General features: G+C 38.1%; 1 long non-coding RNA gene across 2 annotated transcripts in view; it reads right to left on the reverse strand.

Annotated features, from left to right (window-relative positions):
* Nucleotides 1-18,865, reverse strand: part of LOC101673533 — a 220,991-nt gene that overhangs the window by 10,670 nt on the left and 191,456 nt on the right. The gene's annotated exons all lie outside the window — the stretch shown is intronic.

The raw sequence follows: 18,865 nt of genomic DNA on the forward strand, positions 1-18,865 counted from the left end.
ATGCTGATTGCTTTCATGTATTGTGTCTTGAAATCTTCACAACCCTGTAGTTTTTTCTATTTTATGGCAAAACATACTGACCAAGGTCAAAAAGAGCTATAGAGCTATGATTTGACCTCAGATATGTGCGATTGCAGAGAGGATAACAGACGGGACCTATAGGATGGCCAACTTGTAAGTACATGTAATTCTCAGTTAGACTTTGTATAACTTCACTTAAATTGCTAAAGATTTATTAAAGTACATAGAGTCTGGATTAGTTATCATGGAGGTCTTATATGATACTGTGACATTTATTTCACATGGACATTTGGAGAACTTTGAGCATGTCAAATAACACAGTTGTAAAATTTGAGAGTATTTTGGAATATTATGATTTGTGATATGAAATACACAGTTAGTCTTTGTCCCCTTTTCTGGCACAGAGCTCCCCAAACCCTTGTAATTTCCTAGGTGGTGGGAGAAATAAAGTGTCTTTTGTTATGTTAATGACGTGGCTTTGGGAAGGCACCTAAGGATGGGGTTGGTGCCAGCGGGTTCTGACCATGTGATTAGAGGGTTGGAACTTTTAGTCCCACCCCACTGACCTCCAGAAAGGGGAGGGGTGCTGGAGATCGAATCAGTTGCCATTGGCCAATTATAAAATCAATCACACCTGTGTAATGAAACCTCCAGTAAAAACCCAAAAGGAGGAGGTTCAGAGAGCTTGAACTGGTGAACACATGGAGATGGAAGACAATAGTGTGCCTAGAAGAGGGCATGGTATTTCTGTGCCTCTTCCCACATACCTTACTCTATGCATCTCTTCCATCTGGCTGTTCTGAGTCTCTTCCTTTTATAATAAACTGGCATAATAAGTAAACTGTTTCTCTGAATTCTGTGAGCTACTCCAGCAAATTATTCCAACCTAAGGGGGGTGCCATGGTCTTCTAGGCCTGAACCCTCAGTCTGTAGAATCTGATGCCATGTGGGTAGTGTCAGAGTTGAATTGAATTCTCAGACATGTTTCTGGTCTCTGAGAATTGCTTGTTGGAGGTATTGGAAAACTCCCTCCCCTACGCTGGAATTGGGTCTCAGACATCAAAAGAACTTGCAAAATTGAAAACACCAAGAGATGGGCTTAGTCGTGGATTAGAAGATGACCACAATACTACAAATAGTTATGAATCCACATTCAATAACATTTAAAGCATCCCATGAGGTTAGTTAAAATGACATAGAAAGGTATGAAAGACTTTACAAGAATTATACCCATAATAAGCCTCTGATAGCTGCTGACGATAGTAGTAATGACTAAGCAATTTAAACCAACATGACCCAATAAAACTAAATGCATTCATTTGCAAATTTATGTACCTATCTAATCGTCATCTCAGGATACAGCAATCCTATATGAATGGCAAAGACTGGGGCTGATTCTGTCAAGGAAGTATTTTAGTTAACCATCACTCAAACTTTATCCAAAGAGGACAAGATATCATCCAAAAAATCTCTTCTCATTTGTTATTCAAATTTGAGCTGCCCAGTTTTGGCTACAAAGGTTAAACGTGAGTGAGACAGCTTGGGTACTTTTCTTAGTGGATCTCCTAAGGTTTTGCACACCAGAGTAGATTGGGCAACTGCCTGAGATGTGTGGCTTTCAGGACACTGACATGAACTCATGTCCTGCAGACAGCTCTCTAGTCCTCTTAAATGGTGACACTGGGATTATATCAATGGAACTTTAATTTTTAGGTCAAGATGCTAATTCTAGTAAAGACAGATGGGCTGGATTGTTCTTCTGGTTACAAACAGAGATTTCATTGTGAGTTTCTGTTCCTTTTCTAAAAAAGAGTTTTGATAAGAAGAAATTAAGAAATTAGGACTTTCAGAATGTGAGTATACGTTGCAAAAGAGGCATTTAGTAGAAAGAGGATACTTGAATCAGACAGCAATTTATTAAATTTAAGGATTCAGTAGAGCTAAAATCCTGGAATTTTAACATCGCTTTGAGCTAGATAACAATCTAACAAATGAAAATTTTCATACCTTTAAAATAAGTAATAATACATCATTGAATTTGTGGAGATTAAGTGAGATAGTTTATAAAAATTTTCTTCTACAAATGTTGTTTATCCTACCTTAACAAAAATAATTTATTTTCTTCTTAAATTCGCTGCCAGAAATTATCTTTGTGGGTCTTATATTCTTTTTTATTATTCTTTTAAACTTTAATAAGATTATTGATTTTACAGTTATCATTTTATGGATGTGTTTATCATGTTTTCAATGTTAAAATTATTTTTATTGCTATCATTTAATTACTAAACATTTTTTGGTTCTACTACTAGGTATTATTGCAGTTGTATGTGAGCTTAGGAAATGTGAGAACAGCACACCAAACAACTGATGTTTTGAAAAAATATGTTTTGGTTTGATGATCGGGTATTGATTATAAGTGAGTAACCCCTTGAAACTTTACATTTGATACTTAACAAAAAATGAGTCTAACATGTGTTGTTCTCCCAGTATGATTTTTTTTTTTTGCATGATTTGTGAAAATTTATGAAGTCATGCAATTTTAGATAAATCTGAAAGACACTTGGGGAAATATTGATGTAACCCCTAGTTAAAGAGACTAAGGCCCCATATTTATATGATATTGTCTATTACCCAAGTTGCAAGATAGAATAAGTAGTATGATGTGTACTTACATACAAATAACCATATATAAAAATCAGGAAGACAATATGCAACCTGTCAGTTGACCACAAGGCTGTCATTGGGAGCACTCTTCCCCACTTCTCCCTTGCACTCTTAAACAGTAAACCCTTCCTTATTTAAAATTTCTGCTCAGTTGCTTTTCCTTAGAGAAGCTGTCCCTATGTATGTCTAATACACACTCCCTTACTTGGTTGAATGGAATGGAATGTATATAGAATGTTTTTAGTATTCATTTTCACACTTAAAAGATATTGTGGAAAAATCACTTACCTAGAAATCTACCCTCTTAGCAAATACATAGATGTACAATATATTATTGTTTACTGCAGGTATAATGTTGTACAGCAGATCCCTAGAGCTTAATCATTTTTGCTTCATTGAAACACTATGCCAATTGTTTATAACTTCACCTTTGTATGTATTATTCTCTCATTAATGTATGTATTACCCCAGCCCGTGGGTTCCAATACCGCAGTGGCACTCACTGCCAGATGTTTCTCACCATGGAATTCCCCGTGCTGAACACAAATATTGACTCATTACATATGCTCAATAAATATTTATTGAGTTAACAAGCAAAGTGTAACCCAATTCTATTTTGAAAATAATCCTTAAAAAATCCAGAATTTTGAGGGAGAGTTTTCTGACTACATTTGTTATCCTAGTGGTCTTTAGAATCATGTCAGTGCCCAGTTTATTCCTAATCATAGATATTTCTGGAAAAATTCTTAGAAACCTTTCCTGCCTGTATCATAGAGCAACTCTGTGTGTATGTGTGTGTGTGTGTGTGTGTGTGTGTGTGTGTGTGTGTTGAGAGAGAAAGAAAGAAGAAGGGAGGGAAAGAGATGGAGAGAAGTAAAGCATTAAGAAGCAGAGATCAACTTGTTACAAAGAAGGGGACAAGTTCAATAAGAGAGAAAATGAATAACTTTTGTAGTGAAATCCTAATATTAAAGACATTAAAATGTAAAGTATGGGCATTATGTGGAGGATAGTCCTTTTTCCTCTCACTGTATGAATCTGTATCTTTTATGACAGAAGATGGGATAATACCACTTTTCTAAATATAAAACAACAGTAACAACTGCATTATATTTGAAGTTCGTTCTGAGGTATGTCCACTCTGTGAACATCTCTATTCCTACTGTATTCATTTCAAAACCATAAAGTGAGGTTAATAATAATAACTTATATAGTACTTACTATATATTTGGTTACTCTTGCCAAAGCATATATGTGTATTAACTTATTCACAAAAACACTTATGATGTAGGTATACTTCTTTTCATTATCCTGAAGTAGAAACTGTGTATTTTTTTAAAGATTTTATTTATTTATTTGACAGAGAGAGAGAATGAGAGCTAGAAAGTGAATACAAGCAGAGAAGGGAGAGTGAGGGAGGGAGAAGCAGTCTTCCCACTGAGCAGGAAGCCTGATACATGGCTCAGTCCCAAGACCCTAGGATCATGACCTTAGCTGAAGGGGGATGCCTAACTGACTGAGCCACCCAGGTGCCCTGGAACCGAGTCTTAAGTAAACCTATTGTAATGTCAGAAAACGACGTGGTTGCTCATCCTACATTTCCTCTCTTCCTCCTTCCCACTTACTGGGAAATGCAAAATGGGATCAACAGTTGAATCGGCCTCCTTGAATCCCGAAATACCAGCCACATTTTGAGGATGGCAGAGCCACGGCACAAGCCTGGATCCTTGGATAACTTTGTGGCGTAGAATGATTTACCTACATTGGACCACCCACCTAATTTCGGGTTGTTACATCTGAGGGAAAGAAAGGTTTATCTTATTTAAACCACTGTAATTGGTAGTAAATTTATTACAGGACATTACCTTGTGCTCTAACAACAAAAAAACCAAACAAATATGCCTTCTACCCAGTATTTTGGGGATAGGAAGAAAGTTCTTGAACTAGGTAGAACAGAACTAAAGTTTCAGAGAAAAGAAAACCCTCATGAGCAATATCATGGTCTCATCACAATAGCAAAATGATGGCTCTTCTCATTTCTGCAACGAAGAGATATATACTCTATTAAATGTGCCATATCTCAGAATCAATGTTGCAAGCCAATATATCTACTATCGTCATCATGTGAACAGATCCATCTGCTGAGATAGATTAAAATGGACCAACTTCTTGAGCCTGATGTGTAAAAACAATGCCAATTTTTGAATTTACAATAAGAAATCACTGTCACAAAATCAGAGATAGTCAAGTTCATGTAACCAATTTATTTTCTTCATGTAGTCAAGATGAACAGGATGCCAAATTATAATCAGAAGCTACTGCACAGTTTTATGAGAACTGGATATACTTAAAACCTATATAATCAGCCCCTTGAGTCCCTGTAGGCAGATGCACATGGGAAGCCAAATCTTAATCAGAGGTTGCTTCATGACCATGGAATCAGATGTGAGGAGTTTGATGATTCACATGTCACATGGTGCAACTTACAACCGTGATTCTCTTGGCAGTGGGAACGGATATGCTCTTGCACATCTTTAGCTAAGACCACTCTCATAATGGTAAGCCATTTCCATCTGTGTTTCCAGATTTGGAGCGGCTTTATCATGGGGATCAGAAAAACTCAAATTTAAAACAAAGGCTAAGGGTTCTATCCACTTTTACCCTATTTGTTTCCACTTCGTGTGTGTGCCTCATTTTCCTGTGATTCCTCTTCTGATTCACTTACTCTTTTTTTTATCTCTGTGCCTACATTGCTTTGAACTAACCTGCCCTACTTTTGTGGCAAATTAGTTGATTTTCTGCTTAGTTTTCAAAAGGCAAACATTTCTGCATTATGAGGGCCCATAATTAGAGCTCTCAGTTACTAACAATAGAAGAAACGTTTTCCAAAGTTACCTTTTAAAAGAGAAATATTAAGGTCAGGGACTATAGATTATCAAAATTTTATCACTTCTCTCCTCTGAAATTTAACTTAACTTTTAGCTTCTTATGGCATTCAACCATGTATTGCTTTATAACTTAGTCATTTTTATACCTTTATAGTTCACGCTTCAGTTTGCAAAGTGACTTAGGGAAGTGACTATTTGTAATTCATCATTGTGGTCATTTCAAGACTCAGGACAATGTCTTATAAAGATAGGCTCAATCAGTATTTGAATAATTGATTCAATAAAAAACTTAATGACAACATTGAGCGAAAAGAGTGCTATGGTTTTTTTTTTTTTCATAGCTGGTGGAACTTGGCTAACACCCTGACAATATTTCTTAATCAATACACATCCCTTTACATAAAACATTTTGTATTCCTCAGAAGATAGTAAATTCATATCATTATACATTACATCATCATATGCTAACATTACCACCATGATAATGACCTAAAAGGTGTGGTTAAAATATGCATTATTTCATTTATTGTCCTCAAATATTTTGAGGCATCAGTAGTAGTTATTCCTCTTTTCAGAGCTGGAAACCAAGGCGTAGAAGAAGTCACTCATGTCCCCTGTTATTTCTGAAATCAAATTTCATACATGATGAGATGACATAGCCTATGCTCCTAACTCTGTGCCTTCCTGCCTCCTGAGTTCTCATGGATTATCTCGTTTACTTTCCTAACTTGCAGATATGGGGTAAAGAGATAAAAAGGATGACAGCAGTCTCCCATAGTTATGGTTTAAGTAAAGTGTTTGGTGATTTGTGTGGGTAGGGAGGTATCATAGATTAGTTGGGTAGTTCTTCTGTTTAGTCTTTATTTTATTTTATTTTATTTTATAGATTTCATTTATTTATTTGACAGACAGAGATCACAAGTAGGCAGAGAGGCAGGGGGAAGCAGGCTCCCTGCTGAGCAGAGAGCCCGATGCGGAACTCGATCCCAAGACCCTGGGATCATGACCTGAACCGAAGGCAGAGGCTCTAACCTCCTGAGCCACCCAGGCACCTCTCTGTTTAGTCTTTATATAATATTCTTCTACCTTTGCTCTGACTGCCCTTTGTTATTCTGTTCTCTGTTCCTTGTTGTAAAATATCAGCATCTCCCATGGCTCAGTCTTCCATCACATCTTCTACTTTACATAACTGCCTTTACCCCACTTGCCTGGCTTGTCTCTCTAACTCTCTCTCTGTTCACCATCTTTGGATTTATTGGTTCCTTGCTAGACACACACACACACACACACACACACACACACATTTTCCATATAGTCTCAGCTCAAATTGGGTTTTTCCCAGGAAGCTCTTTCTGACCCTTCCCTGCCAAATGATCTCTCAGCATTTTCTTTTTCACACTAATTTCAGTGTAATGTAAGGTAAGGTGACTATTTATTTGTTTACAGGTGAAAGAGATGCCAGTTTCCTGGCAGTGCACAAGTCCTCTGGAATAATGGCATCATAATTTTCTCTAATATTTAAATATAAATGGATTGACCATTCACTCTGCACACATGGAAGTCCAGACTATTCCAAATATTTTACGAATTAATAGGGAACTTAAATTTCTCTTGATCATTGCTGTGTACAAATCCCTATGATAGTGGCATGCAAGTCATCTACCTCTTGCTACCTGCATCTTTGAACACGTTTTTAACACCTCCTTTCTCCCCATAGGATATGACCCCTAGTCTTTACCTGAACAGAGCACAAGTATTTCAAACTTGCCTGAAAAGTTGGGGGCGCTGATAGTGGTGATGGTGGTGGGTGGAGTGGTTTCATGTTCTAGCACAGCAAATTAATAGTAATCTTGGAATCGTCTGTTAGAAACACTCAGTGAGCATTACAAAAATCCCGTTTGGGTCTCAGCCAACCAATGAAATCAGATGTTCTGGTGGTGGAGCATCATCTTGTATTTTTATTGTTGTTTTAATTCATGTATTATTTTAATACGCAGCTGGGTTTGAGAATCACTGAATTAAAGTCCTTTAAATTACTCTAAGGACCTGAGTTTTTCATACTGAGACAATTCATCAAGATATTTTTGTAAATAAACATAGTCTCTTCACCAGACAAATACCCTCTTCCCCTGACTTTCTGGCTTTAATAAAAAGCATTCTTTCCACCATACTAGGTGAATTTATTATTTCATTTCTATTTCTTTTGCTAGATTCTAAGCCCCATGAGGACAGGATTAAAATAATTGTCCTGTCATTATAGTTTCCCAGGGAAGAAAAATCCCACAGTGCCTGAGACATATTAGTCACCCAATAAATATTTGTTGAATGAGTCAAAGAATTTACAGTTTCAGAAAATTTGTAACAGAAAGATTATTTATCTGTTTGAAAATTAATGTGTAAAGAATTAAAAAAAGTTATTTAACTACTGATATTATATTAGTAGTTAATATTTTTATTAGATGAATAATTCCTTAGAAGTTTAGGAACATAAATTTGCATTATGAGTAAGTTTGATTTCTCATAAAATTATCATGCTAGCTTTCTAAATTTAATTGCAGGCAAAGAATTGGAGAGGAAATAAACTGCCTTTAATCTTCCAGTCTTTCAGACACTGACTCTAAAAGTGACTGGAATAAGAAAAAGAATTTCAGACAATGGGGGATTTTATCAAATGTATTTTCCCAACAGGAAACAAGGCAAAGAGATTTGCAGACTTCAGCAGGAAGCCTCAAGCAAAGGTTTGCTGCCATATGAGAGCTGAGAAAGAGGACAGTGGGCTAACCCGTCTGATATTTGTATGGGTGTTCTTAAAAGTGGGGGAAGGGAGTGGACTTTTTCCACAGCTGAATTTTGAGAGGTATCCAAAGGAACACATTTTACGCTCACTGATGTCAACTATCTCCTGACTCCTTCACTAATTATTACAGATTGGGCATTGTCAACTGATGTCAATTCAGGCAACAATTCTCAATGTTTTTGGTGTATGGTACCAGTCTGATCTCTGTTTCATAGCTTAATAATAACAGTAACAATAAAAAATAGTGCCATGTAGTGAGCACCTACTGTTTGGCATGTCGTTGCATACGTTATCTACTGTAACATCACTGCTAACCCCAGCAATTACCACCGACATTTTACAGACAAAACCAAGGACCAGAAAGTGTAAAGAGGTTGCTGGTGTTCAGTTAGTGAACAGCTCAATAGCTTCTCAGACTGAGGGTTTCTTTGTAGCAGTGTCTCCTTGCCAAACCTACAAGAGAAATCCTTAAAGAATGAAGGTCGAGATTAAATGTGAACATGTTAATTTCAGTTCTTCTTTCCAGTCCCTGGGTCAACATAATGACCAAATAACAGCTCTATTCAGACCAGCCTTTGAATGACTGAGCTCTCCAGTTAGCTAACTGACGAGCCCACAAATAAATGTATTGTCAGTTTGATCTTTTAGAGTCAAAACATATGATTTATTAAAAACACTTCCATGGTTTTGTTGGTCTCAGCGAAGTAGTTGAGTATAATTATTAAACAGATTGGTGCTCTCATGGCTTTTGTGACTTCTATATCTTACTTGGTCTACATTAAGGTACTTCAGGGATTTAATGGTTAAAAAAAATGTATTTATCTTGTCCAGCCAAAAACGTGCTTCCTAACCTACTATCTAAGAAAGGTTTCAGACATACGAGGCAGGGTAATTGCCAATTCAAGCCTTCTTCCAGATGTTTGTGTTTTGAGACAGCCAATGCTATTTGCCAGCTGGAATGTAATTGGATTTGGGAAAGGATAATTTCCACCATGAAACTTGAATAACTCATTACTTTAGCCTTCAAGACAAGATCCCTGGTAGAGATCTAATCCCAAAACTCTAAAAGACAAAAAAGAAAAAACGAAAACAAAAACTAAACAACCCTCTCCTAAGAGGAAGCCATAGGAGCTGTAGGACACTGGGGGTTTGATTTCTCAGAGACAGTGATTCTGAAGGGTCAATCAGTGAGACACAGAAAATGCTTCATGCTATGGTGTACTCAAACAGTGATAGACAACTGTTATTTTCATACCATTATGTTCACAGCATGAGTCTCTGCTTGACTGCTAGTCTTTGCTCACACTACGTCCTCAAACCAGAGCATGTTCAGTCTAACTTTCAGGATTGACTTGGACCAAGTCCTCAGGGATCTTCTAACTCAAGACAGAACCAATGTAACTAGAATGCTAGGATTCAGCTTCAAGCACTAATTATGTACCCCGTTCAACCCTATTTCTGAGATGTGGACCACATTTATACCTCCTATTTGGTAACCAGATCCCTGTTCTGTTCTTTGTCCTTGGCTTTTTTTTTAACTTGGGGTCCCCTACCTCTGAAACTGGGATCCAGAATTATTCTTTTCAAGTCAGTTTCTAGAAACTAACATTCTGGCCTTGACTACTTGCCTTCATGCTTGTGGCATTTTGACTCAATTGCAGAGTTTTGCTAATACTTACCTACTACCTAGATGCCTTACTCTGAATTCCCATCCCCTCAGTAAGCCTCTATATCACGTCATCTAACTCTTATGTCATAATAAATGCTTCTGGAACACCATTTGGCATCAATTTTATTTATTTTTATTTTTTAATTTTTTTTGCATTTGGGGTTATATGGAGGGACTGAACTTCCTTCTGGTACCTGTGGTTGCTCGTTCACTCATGTCTCCCAGAGCATTTCTGTTTGCCCCATTTCATTGCATCACTAAACTTGGTGCAGACCTATGACACACAGGATCCCATAAATCCTAGCTGCTGAATATGAACACAAATATCCCATTCTGGTCAGTGTGTGGGATTGCATAACCCCACATGCCATATAGCACTGCTGGCACATATTCCTCTTGCAGGAACAATTCCTCTTCCTGGAAATAATCACAACCAGAAGTATTAAATTTTGCAACACCCTGGGAAACCACTTGAATTATTCTGGGAGAATGAGGAAGATATCAAGTGTCAGTTCTGGAGTCAACTTTTGTTAGAATAAGAAAACTGTGTTTGTGCTATCTTGATCACAAAAATTTCTCCCTGAATATTTTGAAAAAAAAAATACATGTGCTTCTATTGCTTTATATATTTAGGTGCACACTGCCTAAATTCCCCCACTTCAAATTGTGAGTATATCTGAGCAATGGAGGTGCTTTTCCAGAGGTCTTTAAAATTAAGATAGGTTCTCATTATTTGGGGTTCAGCTCAAAAGCAAGAAATCTACCCAAATTTCTGGCTCCATATCAAACCCTGAATCTCTAGGCTGCATTTTGTGGTATCCATTTTGGTTCCTTGAGGTCCATTTTACATAATGCATTTATCACTAAAATTGTAAGAATTATAAATAAGTAAATATATGTGTATACAGACACATGTATGTATGCACACGTGTATATTCACATGACATTTTACAAAATGCATTGGCATGTGATGTTTCATTAAAAATCTCAATGTACATTGTAAATGAAATATTACCGCCATTTTACAGATACTGAAACAGAACTTCTATTTTTTTTTTTTTTTTTTGAGAGAGAGAGAGAGAGAGCAATTATGAGCTGAGGGAGGGTTCCAGAAGGAGGAAGAGAGCAGAGCAAACTCTCTGCTGAGCACAGAGCCCAATATGGCACTCAATCTCACAACACTAAAATCATGACCTGAGCTGAAACCAAGAGTCCGTTGCTCAACCAGCTGAGTGCCCCCGTGTCCCTGGAGGCAGAAATCTCAAATGAGTTGATTAAAACCTCTAGCAAAACCATGACTGAATTTAGGTCCTGTGGTTCCAAATCTCCTACTGTTTCACCAGGTCTCACTGAACAAGCCTTAGTCATCACTCCTCCCTGTGCTGGGTACCAGGATGGAGTATGCTCTTCTTTGGTATGTATGCCAAAAAAGGAAGACACACCTCGCAATTTCAACAAAGCATCCAGCCTGGTAAGTTGTAATATTTTATGTCACCTATTCTTGAGAAAAAATTGCTGACTCCCTAGATAACCTAGAATGGAAAATTGTATCATCCTCTTACCTAGAATGGGAGAGCAAAGGAGCAAAATCATCAAGATCTATCCTTGGAAATCAAGGATTTATATTTTGTTCCTATATTCATTTAGCCAAACAATACATTTTGATTAATGTAATGTACTAAGTATCAGCCACCATGATAGAAATTGAGAATACAAAGATTAAAAGGCAGTGCCTATTCTGAAGCTGATCAGTTTTGTGGAAAAGCTGTAAATGGTTTTTAATATAAGAATATACTGAAGATTATGCCAACTTAGGGAGGAAGATTCCACTCTACTTTTGAAAACACAAAAAGCCTTATTGAGTAAAAAGTCACTTAAAGAAGACAAAGGAGAAAAGCATACAGCTGCTAAGTGAGGATTTCAGATTGAAGTAAGCCCATATAGTAAGGCTTAAAATCATGAAATTATAAAGCATATTCTGGAATTAATGTGTTTTGGAGAAAGAAGGGTTTTCATGAGTCTGGAGGTTAGCGTGGGATCATTCCAAGAAGAATCGCAGATGTCACTCTGAGATTTTTCTACTGATTCCATAGGCAATGGGGTACACCCCCAGGTTTGCAAATGGAAGCATAGAAGGAGATCCTGAAATCTCCTGCCGCCTCCCTGAATTGGATTTCCCTTAAAAGCAGAGGCTGAGACAAACATTTTGCTGCAAGCAAAATTTAGGACGCAAACTCAGGGATCAAGGTGAGAGAATGGGTAGGGAGTTAGGGAAAGGAGAAAAGCCAACAGCGGATGTCAAAATGAGCAGCTTCTTACTGTGATATCTTGGGCTCAGTTCAGCTTCTGATTCACTAGGAGATGCAGAGCACACCATAGTGCCACCCTACTGACTTGGAGGAACCCAAGATATTCATCCCCACACTCTGCGGTTGAGGATAAATCCTGGGGCATTAACTCCCCAGAACTTCTGGCCTAACCTACACCAGAGCATTCTGATGCGAAAAACTCTTTAGGTGGAGAGATGAATGCTAGCTCCTAGAGAAGGCTTACGTTGGCTTAGTTTGGTAGGATTACGAAGAAAATCATGTGGGGTTTTGTTTGTTTGTTTGTTTTTTCTTTTTTAATTTTTTTAATTTTATTTATTATTATTATTTTTTTCTACGGTTCTACAAAGTGTGAAACTAGCCTATTCTATCTGGGAGGCATCAGGGAAGACCCCCTTGAGGGGGCTGTGAATTTCAAGTCATTAGGGTTTCCTTTCTCATCATCTCCTTCCATGAGCCTGCCTCCATGGTAAATCTGAAACATGCCGGGGCTCCATGGCCCATGATAGAGTCTCACTGCCTGCTGAGAGGGTTGGCTTTTAAAAGCAGGGGTATCCTAATTGCAGTCAACAGGCTTCTTTTGAATGCCTGTGGGGCTTGGGAAAGCAAGCTGTGTGGTTGTTATTTGTCCTCTCTGGGATATACAGTATCAAGAAACAAGGCCTACCTTCCATCTCTTTTGTTGCTCCAGATTGCAAATGACATCCTTGTGTGGGATGCATTAAGATCCTTTGTGTCCTGGTATCAGCCGGAGGCCTGCTCAGTGTACACCCTGGCAGCTCTCATTATGAGGAATAATAAGCAACATGTTTCCTTAAGATTTGTTATCTTTTCTCACTCAGCCCCAGCCAGTGCGTCTGCTGGGCATTCTCTGGGCCCGGCTTTGCTACAGCAATGGAGAAGGCGAGATAGCAGAGCGGCGTTTGTTCTGAGATCCCAGCTGTAAGTCTGACATCTGCTCAGTATTCTGTATCCTTCTTTGAACATAATTAAATACAATCACTAGCCGCCCCCTTGGCCTCCCACCACAGACCCCATTAAGACAGGAGAAGAATCTGACATCAAACCTACGTGGAAAATGCTGAACAATGAGACTAATTCAACCTCCATTCATCCAGCCGTTTTTGCTGAAGAATCATTTGAATTATTAGAGCCCTAAAATTTGCTCAGCTTTTCTCCCTTCCTTCCTTCCTTTCTCCTTCTGTCCCTCTTTACCGACCCTTTTTTTTTTCTCTTTTCCTTTCTTTCATTTTTATGAGAGGAGGGGAGCCTACACAGTTCAGAAATCCTTACAGCGTTTTTTTCTCTCTTTCTTACACCCTTAAATAAATATTTATTCAGTCCATTCCGATACCCATGCAAGATAGACATCTGCCCTTCTGCGTTTAAAGTTCTCATTTAAAACAAGTTCAGAAACACAGAAGCGTGGTTAGTGGGAAAGTCCCTGGCTGTGGAGTCAGAATTACCTGGGTATAAATTCTCCTCAACTATTTGTTATTATTTTACCCCCATGGGGCCCTCCTTTCCTTACGGATAAAGTGATGAATGCTAGTTTTTAACCTCACCAGGCTGTTGTGATGGAGAAACAAGATAATAAACCCCAGCACATAAAGCAGCGCATTATAGCTTTCTTTTGTTCTATTTGTCTCAGATGGTCCTTTGAAAAGGGTTAGACACTCCCTGAGTACTGAATAAATACGTATTGAAACAGAGAATATAGGATGGTGTGTGGCCAGATTAATACATTGCCATACTCACAAAAACAAAACATTTCAGAGTCACAGGGGACTTGTACTCCACACAGACGAGGAAACAACTTGAAGCAGTATGTCTCAGGTCAGACAGCTAGTTGGGGATGGAGGGCTGTGGATACCCGAGTCTTGTGGCTTCCCTTCAAGGCTCCTTCCCCTTCATTCTCTAGAATCAATGTGAGAATATGGTCACCCAGTCCAAGTGGAGTGGGGACTGTGCTACTCTGTTCCAACCTCTCCTACACCAGGATGTATCTGCTACTATACATTTTCTTTTTAAAAAGTGTTTGTAACACCGTCATTCATATTTTTGTGATAGAGAACATCGCTTGATCACAGAGCTGTCGCCCTCTTCCTCTTCTGAAAAAGCCTTCATGACACATAGAAGCTGAAAGTGATCACTGCTTCCTTTTCTACCCTGTTCTAAAGCTAAAATATGGGGATGAGATTAACACAGGCTGGTGGTACAGAAGGGGACGTGTTCTGTTATTTACAATTTACAAACTGTCAGAGAGGGTAATTGAAAATAAGAAAACCCATACTACATTTGATTGCATGTCTTTGCATATATACACATCTATGGCGCTCACATATACACACAGATACATGGCCATTGCTAAGTAATATTTTGAAGACTTTTTTGTATAGTATTACTAATTTCCCATACAATTAAAGATTCTCCTACCCCCATTATTTTGGCTCCACAATAGTCTAACTTGTGACTACATGAATGTTTTTTCAGCAACTCCCTATTGTTGATCATTTAGCTGATTTCCAACATTTTATAATATAAATAGCATTTTCATGACCATCCATGAAACTAGAGTTATCTTTCTTTCCCCACAGCATGTGAGTTTTCTCAAAACACTGCATTTGTAGTGCAAAACACTGCATTGTAATGGCATTACAAAAGAACCTTTACTTAAGAAGATTACAAAAGAACCTTCTTTACTAAAGAACGTGCAAATAGCAAGTCACTTTCATGTAGTTTTCCATTTTCCAAAGTATTATTATATTCAATATCTTTTTTACTCTCACAGGGATCTTTTGAAGATGATTGGAAAGCTATTATTAACTCTGTTTTCTTCAAATGAAGGAACTGAGGATGACACTGGATTTGACTGGCTAAGCTAGTATATAGCATGTCATGAGAGGTTTCGTTTAGCTCAAAAGTCTAGTACCTTACATCTTTCTTTTCTTCCTATCTCCCTGCCTGTGTTCTTGCTCCATTCCAACCCCATTTTTTGGACAAAAGAAGTCATTGCCTCCATCCTTGAGGACACTGGAGGAGAAGAGCAGGTAAATTGATATTTACATTATCTTGTGAAAAATGCAGTCATGATACAATGAAGGTGTGGCTCTTAAACAGGACTACTATGAAGAGCTTCCTAGGAAAGGTAAAATTTAAGAGGAGATACTTGGTATCAAGTTCATAATTCTCACTAAGGAGTTTAAAGTTCCCTCTAGCCAATTATATTCTCGCTTTATCTCCACTCCTTTGAAATTACAGTATTACATCCCAATAAGGCAGAGTTCTTCCTTGTCTTTGGCCATCAACCCTCATCCTCACCCTAAACTCCTTGGCCATATCCATCCCTTGACCTCCACTGTGATACAATCTGTAGTCTTATGAGCACTTACCTCACTTAAAATAATCTTCCAAAACTTCTGTCCCTCTAAATCCTATCATCACATGGAACCCACCTCAAGGTTTACATTCTTACATGAAACCAGGATTAAGTCCTTATGGCTGTGCTGAGAAATGCAGCATTCTCAGAGCATCTTGGAGAAGACTCCATTCTGTAAAATTTTCCATTCTCTTATGACAATTAGACACTAGATTCCCTACTAGAATCAGTTATTGGGACTTGGACCAGGGTTACTAAGATATTTGGCTATGATCACCGTCATGAGATAGTGCGATGATAGCGCCCTCAGAAATGACTTCTAGATGTGAGTCCCTTTTCTTCCCTCTCACATGTTTCTGTCTTTGTAGATTTCTGAGGAATGTGAGTATTAAACTATAATGGTCTTGCATGTTAATTTCTTAATCTTCTCAGAAGCTTAGAATAGCTTCACAACTGAGACAAAATATCAGAAGGCTAAAGAGAGGCCACTCGGGGAGGAGACTGAAAGCGCTGGAGAATGAAAGAATGCCCTTGAGATATACAACAAAGAAGCAGCCTGAGAAGGTGTTAATTGACAAAGAAGTCCACTCAATGGGGTTTGCCTTTGGAAGCCACTTCCCCTCTATTCTCAGATTTTTCTGATAATGCTTGACAACACTGTTGCTGTTGGAAATGGTACTTAGACTTCAGTGTAATTAAAATCAACCGAAGCATTCAGGGGATTTGGGGAACTTTACCATCTTGGCATGAGATCAGTGCACTAGAGAAAAGGCATTTTGGTTGATAGCTGAGCCATACTCTTAGAAATATCACTCAAGAACTCAGCATTTTTGGCACTGAAAACAAAAATACTTAAATATATTGCTAAGGGCAATTTCCATAAACTGAATCTGAGTTACCAGACCATTATGGAGGGCTCAAAGACAGGCAAGTTATGCAAACTATTAATGGCTAAGATGATAGGTATAAATTTAAAAAGCAGCTCCAGAATGATTTTGTATTCTGGAGGCCTGACTGTCCATACAGAGAAATACATTTAACTTTGTAATAAATATTTTATTAGCTATCTCTTGTTGCATAACAAATTACGGTGGCTCAGTGGGTTCAAGACTGCCTTCGGCTCAGGTCATGATCCCAGGATCCTGGAATAGAGCCCCACATCTGGCTGTCTGCTCAGCAGGGAGCCTGCTTCCCCCCTCTCTCTGCCTGCCTCTCTGCCTACTTGTGATCTCTGTCTGTCAAATAAATAAATAAATAAAATCCTTTAAAAAAATTAGAACAATGCACAGTTTTTATTCCCATGTTTCTGTGGATCAGGAGTCTTACTGGGTTTTCTGAAAGGCTCTACTCAAGGTGTCAGTTGGACTGCATTCTCACTGGAAGGAATGGCTGATGAATCTACTTCCTACCCCTATGTAGAGAAGTTCATGTAGGTTTTTGGCAGAATTTATTTCCTTGTTGAAGGACTGATGACACCAGCTTCTTGCCCAATATCAGTTCAAGGCTGTCCACAGGTCCTAAGGGCTACCTACCATTCCTTGACATGTGGGTTCTTCCAACATGGCCCTTTAATTGTCAAAATAGCAAGAAGAATCTCCGGTGTAAGTTGATTAGCAAGGTAGAGTTTCATATATTTTAATACAATCATGAAAGTGATGTCAGATGCATCCCCTCTGCCATATTTTATTGATTAAAAGCAAATCACAGGTCCCTCCTACACACAATGAGAAGAGAATGCTCAAAGCTGTAACTATCAGGAGGCAGGGATCTTGGCTATATCTTAGATCTGTATGTCACTGTAAGGAATAAAAAATTCCTCATTGCGGGGTGATTAGGTGGCTCAGTGTGTTAAGCATCCGACTCTTGATTGCAGCTCAGTTCATGATCCCAGGGTTGTAAGATTGAGCCCTGTGTTGGGTTTACACTGGGAGTAAAGCCTGCTTGAGAATCTCATCTCCTCTACCTCTTCCCCCGTCCTCTCTCTAAACAAACAAACAAACAAAAAAACAAATGCATAAACAATGAATTTTGGAACACTGAAAAGAAATAAAATAAATGAAAAAAAAAAAAAAGCCCTCATAGATTCATATGGAAACAATGAGCTCTAAACCCAGGAGCAGTCTTTAATCCTATACCTTTCCTCTCTGGACTCCTACTACAGTTTCCTAATCATCACTCAGCTCCCAATTTTACCCCTAAAATTCATCCTCCAGAGAAAAAGTTTCATTTAAAATCCGGTGAACATGTCACAGATCTGCTGGTTCCTCCTCTCTCCAGTCTTGCCCCTCCTCAGGTCCAATTCAGACTGAGTGGAACTACTGAATGGGTACAATGTCTCCTCAGTTTTATTTCTAGCATTTTCAGCTCTGCTTCTTATCACACTTCTTGTAGTTCCCTACACACAGTATGCTACTTCTCTCAGCATTTGCCTATGGTCACCAATTTCTCTCCAATAATTTTCCCCTCCTCCCCCGGCACTTCCTTCATCTGGAAAATTCTAACTTGTGTTAAAAGAAATTTCTTTCTGCACCTCCTGTGAGAAGGATTCTCTATGGTTTCTTTGCAGAAGATGTCAAACCACTTGATGCTCTACATAGCTCAAGAACTTAATACTAACCCACTATATTATATTGTTCTTTTGATTATTCTATCTCTCCCATTTGGCTCTGCACTAACTGAGGGAAAGGTTATGCTTTTCTCCCTTTCAAAGTTCCTGATATTTAGCATTACACAATGTTATTTGAATAAATGGATAAATTAACAAGATAGCTCTGGTCAGTAAACATATAATTGTCAATTATTGCTTCAATATTTTTTTGGAATGCACTTTCTTCCTTAGATGTCAGTGTGTTGTAACTTCAGTAATAGTATCTGTTTCTACTTTATTGGGTGTTTGAATTTCACATTTGTTTTAGAAAAATTTCTAAAAGCTTATGACCATTAGATTTTTGAGATATAAGTTGCAAATATTCCCTCTTAATTTATCATTTAATTTTGCCTATTACCCATTTGGCCATAGTGTTTAAAATTTTATGAAGGCAAATATTTTCTTTTGTGTGTTTCCGTGATGTTACCTTCTCTGGCCAACATAGAAAATTAAATTGCTCATGTGCCAAAGTG

The sequence above is a fragment of the Mustela putorius genome, unplaced genomic scaffold, assembly GCF_011764305.1.
Source record: "Mustela putorius furo isolate JIRA1106 unplaced genomic scaffold, ASM1176430v1.1 tig00000228_pilon_pilon_pilon, whole genome shotgun sequence".
In the NCBI taxonomy this organism is placed as follows: Eukaryota; Metazoa; Chordata; class Mammalia; order Carnivora; family Mustelidae; genus Mustela; species Mustela putorius.